Below are 16894 nucleotides of genomic sequence, written 5' to 3' on the forward strand. Positions count from 1 at the left end.
TTATGGCTCAAGCCAATGTGTAATCTGGAGGTGAGATGCAATACGTTTATCCATTAGCTGAAAACTCTTCGAAAAGATGAAATATTCTTATTTAGCTATTTATGCATTATTACTGTTATTCTTGGTTAGTCAGCTAGATGTTTTTATATCTGTTCTAAGGTTAATGTGTACCAAAGTTTGATGACAATAGGTTGGTAGAACCCATGTATTAGTGGATTCCATTTGATTTTTAAGTTTTGCATGTACCAGAGTGTATCTTGCATTGTGCTATGTCATAGGCTGTTTGTTTAACACTTCAAACTCATGCAATTGTGCGACACTTAGCTTTCTCTTCCGTCTATAGAATGGCTAAGTCAGCCTTCATAGAACTCACTCTGCTTGGCCCCTTTATATAAGGAAGATTTCCCTTTACATCAATGGATATAGCACAATATTTTATTTTATTTGTCCAAGAATGAGTTGGCATGTGCGTGCTAGAGCATCTGCTTCAACTTCATACTGCTACCTTGGTCCACTATGGATAAAAGCATAGCATGCTAGAGCCACGTGGGTTAATGTGCGTAAAGCACTGGCTTTCAGACCACTACCTTGGTCTACCATGGATAAATAAAATATCGTGCTATAGCCATGAATGCTGGAGCGGTGCTAAGTACTGCTATTTGGGACGCTATGACAGATCTTAACTATGATGCGTTTGAAATTTAAATCATTAAGTTATATGAATATGGCTTTAGATTTATTAACTATGCCATCTGTATTGTAGATAACCTCTTGCACATTTTTTTTGTACCTCAAATCTTTTCTAACAAACATCTATTCTTATCTCAAACATATATCGCACCTCTGTAAGTATAAAAACTGGTAATACCTTGTCAGCCTCTATTAACCACTCACTTATTACAATGGAATTCTAGCCTGAAATATCTTGTGTTACTTGGGTTGCTTGCTCAATTATTTTTTAACAGATTCCTAGTCTCAATTTCATATATTCAAGTTCGTGTGTGTATAAATTTCCGGCACGTCACATCAGATAAGTCACTAAAGTTCTTATGAGTTATATATTGATGCACCTCAACAGAATTTGAGCCACTTGCCTCTTATGATCATTAGATAACTGCTGCTTGGGTCAGGTAACCACTACATAATATGCGCTCAGAACTGGCACAGCACTGAATCTATTAGACATAAAAAGCCATCTTCAACTGCGAAGCAGTTCTCAGTACAATATGTTAGGTGTTTGTCTTCTGTTAGGGTGCACTTCGATAGCCTGGAGTGACCTAATTTTACTATTATCCACTAGCCTATGCTGGACTTCTTGAAAATTTTTGGCAGTTCTCTTTTATTGTTGCACAGGCTTCTAGGCCATAGAAATGATCAGAAGGAAACTCCTTCAAGCACGTGGAAAATAATGTGTGTTCAAGCTACAGGTGGAGTTGCTGCTGGCGCTGTTGCATCTTGCACCATGACTCCATTAGACACTATTAAGACTCGATTGCAGGTGCTTTGACTATTTTTTGTACCTCTTATAACTTGAATTTATCCTCCAATCTGAACAGATGTTCTATTATAGATTCATGGTCAATTTGTCTTTTCTGATATTTTTTTAACCAACACCATTATTCCCGTTCTGGCTTCATGGCTCGGTCATGGCATTTTAATGTTGAAGAGTGTGAACGGGTTATAACTTATAAGATATGCATATGCTTTCATCGTCATCATAATCATTTGTGCCTTTTCCATTAGAAGGAGTTAGCTAGGTATGATGACTCGAAGTCAAGAAATTTCCTCTGAAATAATTCACTAAAGATTCTATAATCGGCTATCATGCTGACACAAACCATCTCCAAGTTGGTGGCTTCATGAAATTCTACTTTGCTTTTTTGTAGTTATATTTCCATCTTTTCGAGTTAAATTATTAGCCTATGAAGTATGGAGTTTCGAGACTGACATGACACACACACACACACAACAAATATGGCAAATCCTAGAAATGTAGGCTACAGGAATATCTGTAGATGACATTATCAAAACATCTATATACACAGTATAGAATATGTGTGCTTGTGCCACATTTTAAGGCCCTTATATCGAGCTTTTATGCAAATAAGGAAAATAAAATAGATAAGACCTCAATTGACTAAAACTAAAATCTTTAGATTCTAAAACCAAGTAATTGAACTCCAAGAAAACAACATCTAAGCCAAATCAAAATCCTGACGCTGTCACATGTTTGTGGGAACTTTAGGTCCTGGCAAGGAGTCATCTGTCTTAGGGGGCATTTAGTTGAGCTGAACATGGCTCCAATGTACCAAGTGTGAACTTTTTTTTTTGCTGTAAAGAGTCATTTGCAGATGCAGCCCTTAGTATGAGGCCCTTAGTATGAGATAATTATCAGCTCTATTTTGTTAGACATACATCCCTGGCCCCATGATGGTGTTATGTTTCGTTGTTTCTAACTTCCATGTTACTTACGCGATTGTTAAAGTTAGACATTTACCATGTAACATTCCCATGAGATTATCATGGAAATTTAAAAACTAATAGAAAATAATGTCGTCACAAGATCAGGGGTGGGTTTGCCAAAAAAATAGAACATGAATGATAAGTGACTACACCCTCATAGTACAGGAGGCTTATATGCAATAATCTTTTAAAAGATAGATGTGGCTCTTTCATGTCCAACATTTAAATAGATGCCATTATCTGATATGTGTTGGATGCATGTTAGGTAAGTGTCAGTACGAGACTCAATTCAAAATGTCATGCTTCTTACTTAGCAGCCATCACCTGCCTTCACAGCCTGAATCTGTTTTCCTCATGTTTGAACTTTTTTTAGTACAAATTTAAGTTGCTAAACTATTTCTAGGTTTAACTTTTGACAAAAACGTATATTAGTCTTGCACATACATGTAAGCATGTGTTTTTTTGACAATGGTTGATTCTCTGGCAAGTGGGTCATTAGGCTATAGGGTGTACTCGTGGTTCTGGTGCATATGTTTCTATGCATGCATGTAATTTGAATTGAAGAAATTTTGAAGAATTATTGATAAACCTATTTATTTTGGATGGAGAATATTCATACTTATCTCTGTGACCAAAGTTAGCATATGGAATGTCAATATATGATCTTCTTAATCGAGGTTTTAAATTACGGTCGACATGTTGATTTGGATGGGCCCTTGCAACTAAATCTCATATTCCATATCATATTGTGTTTTGGGGGAAAAATTGGCAGTAAATCGGTACTTCGGCTGATATTTCGGCAAAAAAATTGCGGCCGTTTTGTTATTTTTTTCACTTAAAGTGTGGGTTTGGGTTCATAAATAAATCCGAACCCGAAAGCTACATTAAACCCATTGGCTTAAAATTCATTCATGAATTTGGGCAATAAGGTCCCAAATCTGCTCGAGTCTGTTTGACTACTTCCTCTTCGTGAATGAGGGCTTCCTTGAGAACATCTTGATAATATTTTGAGCACTTCAGTTCTTCGACGGCGAACTAGTGCACGATCTTGGTTTTGACAGAGAATGGCTTTGCGAGCACGATGTCAAGGTATGTTTACTATCTGGGTAAATTACACTCAAATACCCAAAGGCTTGCCCAAACTGCACCAAAATACCTATCTTTTAAACCCATACAGAAAAATACCCTTAGGTTTTGAAATGTATCATTATATGACCGTTAGAATATGCTGGGAATATTCCCATTGGGCTGCCACATGTTGGTCTGGGGCTATCTTCTACCTCTAAAGTTTATCAAATTTACAGGTTCTACCATCTTCCAATATGAACCTTATTTTCTTGGGTAGTTTGAACTAAAACTCATATCTTTCATTGTTTCTCTCCAATCTCATTGTAGCCAACCATGAAGGCAAGCTCTAGAAGTTCAAGCCGTGCATCAATTTTGTCATTCTTGTGCTCAATAAATGTATCCATGTTTTTCACACCATGCTCAATTAGGTCAACATGAGGGTTATCCCAAGGAAAACTAGTTTTAATCCTCTTCAACTGTGCTAAAATATGTGTTTAAAAAACACCAAAACAATGTTTAGAATATTCAATTTAACCCATAAAACCTTTCATGCACAAAAAAGAAAAAAGGAAAAAAACCCATTTTTTAGCACCAAAATCAAAATTAACAACCAATATTTTCAAAAACAAGCATCAAATTACTCTTACTCACATGAGAATTATATATTAATAAGAAAATTTACAAATGCTTCCAATTTTTGTGCACAAAAAATAGAGGGGAAAAAATTACCTAAATAGGTCAACCCTAAACCCAGATACACTCAACCTTGCAAAAACCCACCTCCTTAAACTTCCAGATTGACAATGCGCGCTCAAATTCCAAACTCGAGATTGAAAACTTTCATACTCATATTTTTTTCTGCTGCAGTTATAAGGTACTTGAATTGTATTAGGACAACAAATGTTGTTTTGTTGCCATCTGAACTGGTGTAGCCAACACTTTCAGTTATTTCCTTCTACAAAAGCACAATTTTCTTCTACATGACCAAGTTTCTTGCAATGGTCACACCAAGGCCGCCCTTTTTCAGACCTATTGGGTTGAGAGGAATTGTGGGTGAACAAAGCCGAGCCTTCCACTACAGGTTTATTTTCTGTCAGCATTAATTTCTTTCTACTTTCCTCTCTTCTAACTTCTGCAAAGGCCTCTCTAAGGTTAGGAAAGGGCTTGATTCCCATGACTCTCCCCCTGACTTCATCTAGATCCTTATTTAGACCAAGAAGAAATCGAATAGTCCTTTTTTGCTCAACAATCTGCTTATACAAAGCAGAATCATTAGTACATTTTTAGGAATAGGTCTCATACAGATCTAATTGCAGCCAGCAACGTGTAAGGGTGTTAAAATATTGAGTGACACTCAAATCTCCTTATTTGAGGTCATATAATATTGTCTCAACCTCAAACAGTTCAGAGGTATTTTCCATGCTTGAGTATGTTTCACGTGCAGCATCCCATATGTCCTTGGCTATCTTGTGAAGCAGAAAATTTTCTCCAACTTCAGTGGTCATGGAATTTATCAGTCAAGACATAACAAGATGATCATCAGTCTTCCAGGATCGGTGTTTGGGATCTGCAGACTCCGGAGCCACAGTTTCGCCGGTGAGATGTCCATCCTTCCCTCTGCCGCAAATATACATGAATACAAATTGAGACCATTGGAGATAATTCTGGCCATGAAGTTTATGGTTTGTGACGATATTCGAGGGAAAATCAGGGACTAAAGGGACTAGGGAATTGAACTCGGATCTGGAAGTGACCTCCGAGGAAGATGTCTGTAAAGCCATGCCGTATTTAGTCATGGGAAAGAACAAGAATGTCTAGATGAAAGAGGCAGCCATATAATGATGAATGAGGAAGAATGACTAGGGCATAGATATTTGCTTTGATACCATGAAGAAAAACCGAATATTTTTTCTTACTTTTAATGAAATATTTACAGCCTAATATATAGAAGATGTGGCCGACATTTCAGTCCACCAAATAAGGAAACATAATTCCTTCAAATAAGGAATCCTAACTAAAACTAAAAAACAGAAACTAAATTAAATCTTTTCTAAAACAAAATTTAAATCTAATCTTTTCTAAAACAGAAACTAAATCTAATCCTTTCTGAATTATATATATATATATATATATATATATATATATATATAATATATATATATATATATATGAGATTAATGGGTATCCTTGTCAATGAGAGGATTTCCCTCCTTGACTCCTATGTGGCACAATTCCCCACCATGAAAAATTCTCTCTCCTACTTTATTCCATGGTGAGGATTGTGTACATAGGAGTCAATGAGGGAAATCCTCTCCTCGACAAGGATACCCATTAATCTCTCTCTCTCTCTCTCTCTATATATATATATATATATATATATATATATATATATATTATATATTTATATAATATATATATATGCTTTCTAACAATGTTGACTATTTTCGGCAAATAGGCTCATTACTTTATTAAGTGTACTCGTGCTTCCGATGCATATAAATGCATGTAATTTGAAAAATTGTTGATAAACCTATATGTATTTGATGGAAATTTTCGTACGAATCTCCATGATTAAACCTGTATATGGAGTGACAATATATGATCTTCCTAAAAGTTGCCCAATCGCTTAAATTATTAGGAATTGATTGGTGGCCGAAAATAGTGTATGAAATTAGACATTATTATAAATTCAATAATATGTTTTCTGACAATTGTATTTTGCAATTTCATATTTTTAATAATGTATGTATGCCATAATTTGGTGAAACGATGTCAATGATATCTCTCATTGAAACACCTGTATGGATGCAATCAAGAGAGAATCTATAGGCTTTATGTACTAAGCGACGCAGGATAAGAGACCTAGGAATACTAATGCAAAGACTACTTGGCTAACATATGTGGATGAATGACAAAACTTAGACACAAACTATATGCATTGAACTGAATGCAGATGAAAATTCTAAAGACCAATACATAGCGTGATGTGTAAAGTAACCTAACTGTGCTAGTGTTGTGCTTTAATTTTATCATTAAGGATCAATCATTTGTCATGATGGTGTCATTGAGAATGAATTTGTTCATCAAATCAAATATGGATGATTAATTTGAAGAGTGCTTCTGGAGTCTAATGTGACCTTAAAATACTAATCTGTTTGAAGGGAAAATTCTATGAGATAATTATAAGACCAATGATACTCCATGGATCAAAATGCTAGACAGTCAAAAAAATGACAAGGTTTTAAACGGCGACTAACATAATGTTAGATATGGTGGCCGACATGTCAGTTTCGAAAATACAACGCCACAATATCATGCCTCCAAAGACGCATGGCATTCTGAGACTAAGTATCAGGACATGTTAGGGCATGTAAGATATATCAGGCAATATGCGACCTTCAAATATCAGTTGATATGCTGATTTTTAAGTCTTCACTCTTTTGAGCGTGGGTTTTTAACCCAAAATCCAAACCTTATTATCCACAAGTCACATTCTCAGATTAAAGAACCTGAGAGACAAGTCTAGGGGAAAATCATGCCTCAAATAAATTTCTCCGCTCCTCTGCTTCCTCTCTGAGGCCAAATTGATTGAGCGTTTACAAGCAAATTTCGACGTCAGATTGAGATATCGTGATGAAGGTTAATAGGGCCTCCCTCTTCCCTCGTTCTCTCTTTCTCTCTCTCCCCCTGTCTGATCGATGAATTAGAGATGCATCAGCCTGCCGTTACGGATGCACCGATGCTGTTGGGATATCGTAGGGACCTAGCAGTGTCCAAGTTCTTGTCTGGTCTGAGTCCCACTTTATAGTCTCAGGTACGGGTCCGGATACTAGGAGGAGATACTATTCCCTCCTTAACTGCTTCATTCTCTAGAGTTATGCATGTTATCTACTAGAGTTACTACTGCATCTCACATACCGTCTCCTCTGTCACTTGATCAGTTTGCTATGTTCTCTGGACGTGGCAGAGGTCGTGGTCATGGTCGGGGACATGGCCACGACACGAGTTTGCTATGTTCTCTGGACGTGGCAGAGGTCGTGGTCATGGTCGGGGACATGGCCACGACACGGGGGGAGGACGAGGCTCTTTCGATGGGAGAGATATTTCATTGTCTTTGTTGATGACTTCTCTCACATGGCCTAGCTTTATCTGTTAAAAGAGAGGTCTGAGGTTTCAACTGTTATTGAAATATTTTATAATGAAATAAAAAAACCAAATTTGTACTTCTATTCGTATTCTTCGTACAGATAATGCTTTGGAATACATAAAAAATGATGTCTTTGTTTTTGTGCAAATATTGGTATTCTTCATTAAACTTTATGTTCTCACACTTCACAACAAAATGGAGTTGCTGAGAGGAAATATAGACATATTTTAGATGTTGCTAGAACTTTAATGATACATATGAATGTTTCCAAAGTATTTATAGTCTGATGTTGTTCTTAGTGCATGTTTCTTAATCAATAGGATGCCCTCTTTTGTTCTTAATGGTAAAATACTGTTCATATGCATTTATCCCGAGAAACAGATTTTTTAGTGGTTCCTCGTGTCATTGGATGTACTTGTTTTGTTTAGGATTTGTCTCTGGGACTGGATAAACTGTCTCCACGGTCTATTAAGTGTGCCTTTGTGAGATATTCGCGTACTCAAAAAGGTTATCGGTGTTATAATCCATCCACCAGGAAGTATCTTGTGTTTACTGATATTACCTTTTTTGAGTCTGTTCCACACTTCTCTTCGGGTGGTTCGTCTCTAACAGTCGATCCTTGTGTTCGTCTACCATCTATTGCTCCTCCTACTATTCCATTATCTGCTTTAGTTCCTTTTAATATTGTATCTTCTCCAGGATTACAGGATGACTAAAATGTGCCACCTGCACCATTGCCACTACTGACGTATTCTCACCGTATAAAAGTTCCTGTCCCACTCTTTGCTCCAGCCGATAGGTCATCCCCAGTTGCCGGTCTGTAATGTTGTAAAAAGCGGCAAAATTGGGGCTATCGCGGCGCGAATAGCGAAAGCGGGGCATCAGCGCTACACTTAAGGCATTAGCGGCGTGCTTAACCGGTAAAAATCGCTTTCTGTTCGAATTGCGCGTGTTAGCGGGTTTTAGCGGTTAAAAGCGCTTAAAAGCGCTAATACCGCTATTAACCGCTTCAAGTTGTAAACGGGAATTGTCCTCGAACCCGACCAGCATACCCACTAAACTTAAACCCCTCAGTTACCCGAACCCTTGTGCCCTAGCCGCCTCTCACGTACATTTTTCCCGTCTTTTTCTCGCGACTTTTTCTCCCGTCAAGCTCTAGCGACGACTGACCTCCAACTTCCAGCGACGTTCAATTGTCCAAGCTGCTCCTCCAATGGTCTAAGTTCCTCCTCCAAGCTCCTCCGACTGACAACCTCCAGCGACGACAACCTCCAGCTTTCCTCCGGTCAACATCTCACGAGTCACGACAACCTCCAAGCACCTCCTCCAACGGTCCAAGCTCCTCCGACTGACAACCTCCAGCGACGACAACCTCTATCGTTCCTCCGGTCAACATCTCACGACAACCTCCAAGCTCCTCCGCCTCTCACGACAACCTCCAACGACCGACGAGGCGATGACTTCCAAGCTCCCACACCAACAACATCCAGACTTCCAGGCTCTCTCACGTTCCTCCGGTCAACATCTCCATCTCTGTTGGCAGCGATTTTGTCCGCAATAGAGGTACATGTAATCAACTCCCCTTAACTAATTATGATGCTATATTTCTTGAATTTCTTCATAGTTCATTCATATTTCATACAACAAGCTTATCAATTGTTATTTATTGTCACTGATAATACAAGAAATTTATAACTAATTAATTTATGTATGTGATAAATGGCTTGATCTTCATAATCAGCAGCTGCAATCAAAATTTTCTTTATTCTGTCACTCCATTAGGTCCAACTTCCAGACAACCTGTATAATCAAAAAATAAAAATCAACATCTGAAATTATTATAACTTATTGTATGAATGAAGAAATATAACATGTTTATTTATTATATGAAATGAATGTAGAAATTATACAAGAAATAGGATTAAGGTATGTTTAATCCAGTGATTAATTTCAGCCATTATATTGTACTTATATTGTTATTTGTTCATTCATATTTCAGACAATAAATAGTACTTATATTGTTATTTGTTCTTGTTCATTGAATAGGTATAATTTCAGCCATTACATGGAATTGTCCTCTACAGCTTCTAATCTATTGATGAGTTCTCAAAATCGAGAGTCAGGTAGCTCCCAGGGCTGACCAAATCTAGCTGCCGAGGCTCAAGCTTCGGTTTAACACCCACATCTAGCTTTTATTTTTCTTTGACTTAGACTTTTGAGTGTTAAGTTTGGAGTTTGGACATGTCATGCGTTTGGAGTTTGATCTTTATTGCTTGCCTAGTATCTATAAACTGTTATTATTAATTTATCTTGCTTTGCTCATTATTCATTTAGTCATTTATTCTATACTTGAATATTTTAATTTTTAGTTCAACTTTCTAGTAGTTAATATAATGATGATGTTACTAATCATTGTCTTTTATTGTTGAGCATTTTTATATTATAGACTTGAAAGTTGAAGAAATGAGACAAATAACGGTTTTTTGGATATACAGGTACGTTTTTTCGTTCTGTAATATTTATAATTTTGATGCTTTGTTAATATTATGTAATTATTACACTTCTATTTCATGCTTAGGCATCAAATATGCAATTATAGTATTTTTAGATTTTTATATGATTTTTTTATTATTTAGAATATTTAAATATATTTATATTTGACCGCTATTTAACTGTGCGCTATTTGCCGCTATTTTGTCGTTATTTTACCGCAATAGTCCGAAATAGCCTTAGCGGTACCTTGCCGCGTCGCGATCCGCTATCAGCAACCTTGCCGGTCTGCCTCCTACTAGTACGTCTAATGCTTATGATCTGGATATTCCTATTGCTCATCGGAAAGGAAAATGATCTTGACTAATCATCCTTTATCTGATTTTGTTTCCTATGACCATCTTGCTCCATCTTCTCGTCAGTTTGCTTTGTTCTTGTCCTCTATATCTATACCCATGTCATATGAGGAGGTCGTGTTAGTGCCTGCTTGGAAATAGGCCATATATGAAGAGATGAGTGCACTTGTTTTTAGAGGGACTTGTGATCTTATTCCCTTTTCTACGGGTGCTATTATGGTTGCTGTCGGTGGGTATATTCCTTAAGTATCTCACAGATGGTTCTATTGATTGCTATAAAGCTCGTCTTGTTACTAAGGGTTATACTCAAACTTATGGGGTCGACTATTTTGAGACGTTCTCCCCCGTTGCCCGTCTCAATTCTATTCGCCTTCTTTTCTCTATGGCTGTTAATCTGGACTGGATCATGTTTTAGCTGGATGTTAAAAATATCTTTTTGTATGGTGATTTGTAGGAGGAAGTCTATATAGAGCAATGTCTGGGATATGTTGCTCAGGGGGAGAATACTGTCTGTAGGCTTAAAAAGACGATTTATGGTCTCAAACAAAGTTCACGGGCATAATTTGAAAAATTCAGTACTGCTATATCTGGTATTGGTTTTAAACTGTGTCAGTCAGATAACTCAGTCTTTATTCGATGCACTATATCTGGTTTGATGATTCTGACCGTATATGTTGATGACATCCTGCTGACTGGGAGTGACCTTGCTGCTTTAGCATAAACTAAGGAGTACCTTTCACGTTACTTTGTGATCAAAGATATGGGAAAACCAAATACTTTCTTGGGATTGAGATTGCGTATCAAAAAAACCGTTTACTTCTATCTCAAAGAAAATATGTATTGGATCTATTAGGAGAATTGGGTCTTTTGGGGTGTAAGCCAACAAGCACTCCAATGTAGGTGAATGTGAATTTGTGGCGTGATAATAGTCCTCTCGTAGATGATGCAGGTCGATATAGAAGATTGATTGGAAAGTTGATCTACCTTACTGTGACTAGGCTTGATATTACCTTTGCAGTGGGAGTACTAAGTAAGTTTATGCATAAACCAAGAGAGGTTCACTGGACAACGATTCTGAGGATTTTAGCGTATGTTAAAAGCTACTCTGGAAAAGGATTACTGTATAAGAAATATGAGCATTTACACATCTCTGTCTTTTTTGATGTTGGGTATGCGGGAGACATAGGAGATAGAAAGTCTATTTCTAGATTTTGTACCTTTATCGAAGGAAATTTGATAACTTTGAGGAGTAAGAAACAAGATGTAGTATTCCGATCTAGTACAGAGGCAGAATATAGAGCTATGGATCACACTATTTGTGAGATGATGTGGTTGCAGAAATTATTGACAGAGCTTAGTTTTACTCAACCTGGATCTATGCCTATGTATTATGACAACCAGTCAGTCATCTATATTGCAAAAAATCCAGTGTTTCATGAGAGAACTAAACACATTAAGGTTGATTGTAATTTTGTCAGAGATGCTTAGAAAAAAAAAGTGATCTCTCTTCAGTTCAGTTCGTCTTCAGAACAGTTAGCTGACATTCTCACAAAAGCTACCTCACCCAAGGTGTTTTCCATTTTGTGTAACAAGTTGGGCATGATTGATATATATGCTCCAGCTTGAGAGGGAGTGTTGGTATTAGTATTGGGTTATTGGGTTTAGGCCCATAAACTTATTACCCGTATGAGTTATGTACTCCTATATATATAGCCCTATGTAGATGAATAAAATTGAGCACTTCTGATTTATCTTTTCTAACAAACATAGTGTACTTTGTCGGACACATTTCACGGTCTCAAAAATTCAAACCAGGGACACCTTTTGCGTCTTGCCACACATGCCTTAGACGAGTGCCTTAGGTGCCTTGGCAAGCTTCTAAGGTGCCAAAAGGTGCTCGCCTTAGTAATCTTCATCACCTGGTGATATGCGAGATGCTAAGGTACAACATTGCCTCGCCTGAGCTTAAGGTGCCAAGGCATGACGCTTTTGATAACATTAATCAGAGAATAACATTGATCGTTTAATTCTTTGCCCATCAGACAAAGGGTTTACTGTAGAGTACAAGGTTCTGTAGAATATTTGGCAAAATTTTAATCATGATGGAGAAAGACATCATGTCTTTAATTTTATTCGAAAAATACCTTGTATCAGTAAATGTTTAGAACAATTTTCAGCATAATTTCATAGAAGCAGATAAAAAGGTAAATTGCTATAATATTCTGGCAGTGATGCGAAGTTAAATAGTGCTGCCTTAGTTTGTTGTTTTATTTTAGAATACGCTTATGGGCATTTGATATGTTGGAAATTGTTTGATGCCATTGCTATTTCATTGTTCCATTGTTCTTAATGAAAAAAAATCATGCTTTGTATTAATTGCATGGGTGATTCCATTCTCTTCGGTCTATATTCTGGATTTCTGGTAACTGTTTTGAGCTTGAAGGTGCTTAGTTTCTTAGTGAATCTGTCTTTTATGTCGTTACCGTTTTTGACTTTTTTGCGCTCTGGGAAGTATGAAAGATGTCTTATGCCTAAACCATAAGTATGCATTTTATTATAAAGGTTTGACTTGCTTATTCTGCAGATATACAACCCGTTTTTCGTTTTGATAGAAACACCTTTGATGTCACTGTAGCTGCTAGATATTTTTAATGGAATTGAATCACTTATATAGTCCAAGCTCCTAGACTACTGCCTCATAGTTGTTATACGAAATCAAACCCGAATACTGTCATCTGTTCAACTTTCGATTTCCTTTCTCTTGTCCTGAACATAATGCCCTTTTCCTTCAATCCGTTTCTCTTTCAAACTTTCAAATATCATATATAATATCAACGTTACATTAAACGCTGGGCGCTTCTAGGCGTCGGACTTGGCGCCCAGCGTTTAGTCGTCTAGGCGGGCGTCTAAGCGGTTTCTGGACGTTTTTCTTTCTTTCTTCATTTAAGTGGTGATCGATGAGGTTTTGCTGAAGGTCGGAGGAGGTAGTGAAGGTGTTCATACTTGGAGGTTAATGGAGTTTGGAGGACGTGTAGACTACGACACATAAAATCACAATTAAGGCCTACAGGGTGCAATCCACGTAAGCAGACAATGCTCCCCTAAACGCTGGTAAAATTTAGGTAGGCAGCCTAAATACCGCCTAGGCGTTAGGTGCTAATTAGGCGGCCTAGGTACCGTCTAGACCTAGGCGTACGCCTAAGCGGACTAGGCGGAGGTTTTTTAAAACAGTGTATAATATCAATGAGAACCTGCGTCTCAGATTATAGGTAATTCTCATGTCTCATGTTATCTACAATAATCAGTTCTTCAACAATTACCGGTAACAAAAAAAAAACCTATCTTTAATAAAATCACCATAATTAACAGAATTATTTGAACACTATACTCAAAAGATCCAGCAACTGGAAACAAACAGAATTCGGAAGACAGAAGGTTCCCAAGGCCATTATCCCCCGTATGAATGATGTAGTTACAAGGCTTAGTTTATCTAATTTTCATATAATTCTAACAGTTAAAGCTTCACTTCGTTAAGTGTTTTTTAATTGAATTGGGGTATAAGCACTATGCTATCAGCTTGTAAATTTGCACGGTGTTGATTGGTATATTAGCTGTGTTATTGATTTGCACATCCTTGCTTGGTGTCCTGCTATCCTTGTCATCTTACCTTTGTTACTTTGTTTGAACTGGAAAAAAGAAAGAAAGAAAGAAAGAAAATAACACAAATATCTTAGGCCTTTCAAATTATAAGCTTCAATGAAGAACCTGCTATATATTACCTTATGTTCTGAACCAAAGCCTAATTTCATTTCAATCATTTTCATGTAAGTATTTTTATTTTTGATTTTATGCAATTGGGATCTCTAAATTTTTCCTAAGTTCCTTTTGTTGAGTTACTATTTTGTTTAACTTGATGTAGGTTATGGACAATGATCGAAGACAAACTGCAAGGCAAGTTGTTAAAAGATTGGTTATTGAGGATGGATGGAAAGGTTTATACAGAGGGCTGGGTCCGAGGTTTCTGAGCAGCTCTGCTTGGGGTACCTCAATGATATTAGCATATGAATATCTAAGTACGGCATCTATTTTTTCCCCTTCTTGAACTATATCTTGCTGTACAGTCTCATTTTTTTTAACGAAAAGTAATGCTTAGGATTCATATGTTCTATGCAATTATTATCCATTTTGTAGTTTTAGGACTTTTTGCACAATACATTTCATTCTCTTCATCCTATAATGTTAACCTAGGTCCTTTTCTTTGAATGAGGCTCACTATTACACTGTAGCAAATGTTCAGAACAGTCACCTTTTTAGCTACACTGTTTTAAGTGGATTTCTTGGATTCCTTTGGAAAGTCATGCGTAATGATTGATGAATGTAAGTGGATTTTTGAATCAGTGTACAAGTTGGAAATTAAAGAATAAATGATGAAAATTTTTAGACCAAAACCAATGCTAGTTGTGTGTATTTGAGTAAGAGAAATGTTCAAAAGAAGGATAGCACATCGTATGCTGTCTGTTGTATAGTGCACTTAGTGGAAAAATGATGGCAAGTCACAGCACCAGCTATAACTCAATATAAACAGAAGGTTATGTTCATAAAGCTGACCAACATCAGAAATTCGATGATGGCGATTGGTCCGATTTTTCCGTTGCTATATTGTCGTCCAGGTTATTCAATACAAGAACATTATTAGCATGATTCCTCTTGGTGCTTTTCCACTTCAGCATTAGATTTATTTGATAATTTAAATTACAACGCCATACTGCTCTTGATTGATGCGAAGAAAATGATCTGTTGTCAGGGAACGCATGTATATTCAAATTTTTTGCCTTATCGTGCATTGAGCTTGTGCATGTCTCACAGGTAATTTTTGCCATGATATTGGAACTGAAAACGTGATAAATCTTCTTTGATATAACTTTCTTACGTAGCCATATATACCCTGTGCAGAACAGCTTATGAATTACCTGTAGAATTTTGTGTCTTGAATTTTACTTATCAGCGACTTTGGGATGCACAGAGAACTACTATTATCCGTACAGTTTAGTTCTATTAGTAGCAGTTGAATAGTGTGGGTAATTTGGAAATTGTATGTGCACTAAAATTATCTCTAACTGAATCAAACTAACAATAGCTGGGTACTAATTGCTTTTTCATTCTTTGCAGAGCGTTCATGTGCAAAAGTCGAGATCTGAGGTCAAAGTGTGGTAGAAAAAGTTTTGATCAGTGAGACGCATGTCCTCTACAGTTTGGAGAAATGGAGTAATTGCTGTTATTTCTTCTTACTTGTTGTCTACTGAGATCACCTGTCAGCAGTTATGAGAGTAGGCAGCAATCCAAAGTCCTCAATACCATATATTGTGTAGGAAACAAATTTCTCCGAGATGCTCATAATAATTCGAAGCTGATTCATTCTTCGCTGGATTTACTTGTATAGAGTTATTTGTTCGAGTATCATTCGTACTTGGGTTAAGTATTCTTTACAAGGTGTTATTTGTCCCTTAGAAAGGATGCAGTGTCTGACGAGTTGCTATACAAGTTGAAGGGAAAAATCAAAGAATAAAAAAGGAAAAGAAGTTCACAATGACAACTTTTCATGATGAATGGTTGGGGATCTTGTGATCGTATGCCATCTGTTTACACGTAACGTTCTTTGGGAATTTACCTGTATCCCTTCTTTTCCACATGTTGTAAGTGATATAGAACCACGCCAGCATCCTGGAATTGATTCTCATAAAAACTTTACGCTTAGGGGCTGTTTGGTTAAAAATTTTTTCCCTTGAAAGCCTGTCAAAGTGTCACTTCTTTGGTAGGTTTTAAGTAAAAACACCTCTAAAAAAGAGGATTTTACTTGAAAGTCTGCCAAAAAGTAACACCTTTGACACTTTTCGCAGGCTTTCAACGGTGGCTTTTCCTCAAAAACAGGGAACCAAACAGCCCCTTATGAAAGCATAATGAGTACCGTTACGCTAAGGCTCTTTGGTAGTTAAACTGACATGATAATTATTACCTTAGAAAAGTTAGTGGGCGAAATACTCCTGGCATAACCTTTCAATAAAAATAAAATTTAACCTTAGATAGAGACCTTTTCCATTCTCAATCCAAAAAATTTAAAAACATTTGCAAAATCACTTAAAATATTCATGAAAAACAAATAACATTAAAAAATTTCAATCTTGACAAACATCCCCTGATATTTTTAGGATTCGTAGAAAACACCCTGAAACTTAAAAAATATACGAAACACCATAGTAATTCAAAATTTATAAAAAAAACCTGAAAATTTAAACTAAGAACAGAACATTGAAAATCTAACAATTACAAATGGCTCCTTAAAAATTAGAAATTTGTAGAAAACACCCTGAAA

The 16894-nt window shown here is 36.7% G+C and overlaps 1 pseudogene; it reads left to right on the forward strand.

Moving 5' to 3' along the window:
• Nucleotides 1-16105, forward strand: part of LOC109848123 — a 33162-nt pseudogene extending 17057 nt beyond the window's left edge.

The sequence above is a fragment of the Asparagus officinalis genome, chromosome 7, assembly GCF_001876935.1.
Source record: "Asparagus officinalis chromosome 7, Aspof.V1, whole genome shotgun sequence".
Taxonomy (NCBI): domain Eukaryota; kingdom Viridiplantae; phylum Streptophyta; class Magnoliopsida; order Asparagales; family Asparagaceae; genus Asparagus; species Asparagus officinalis.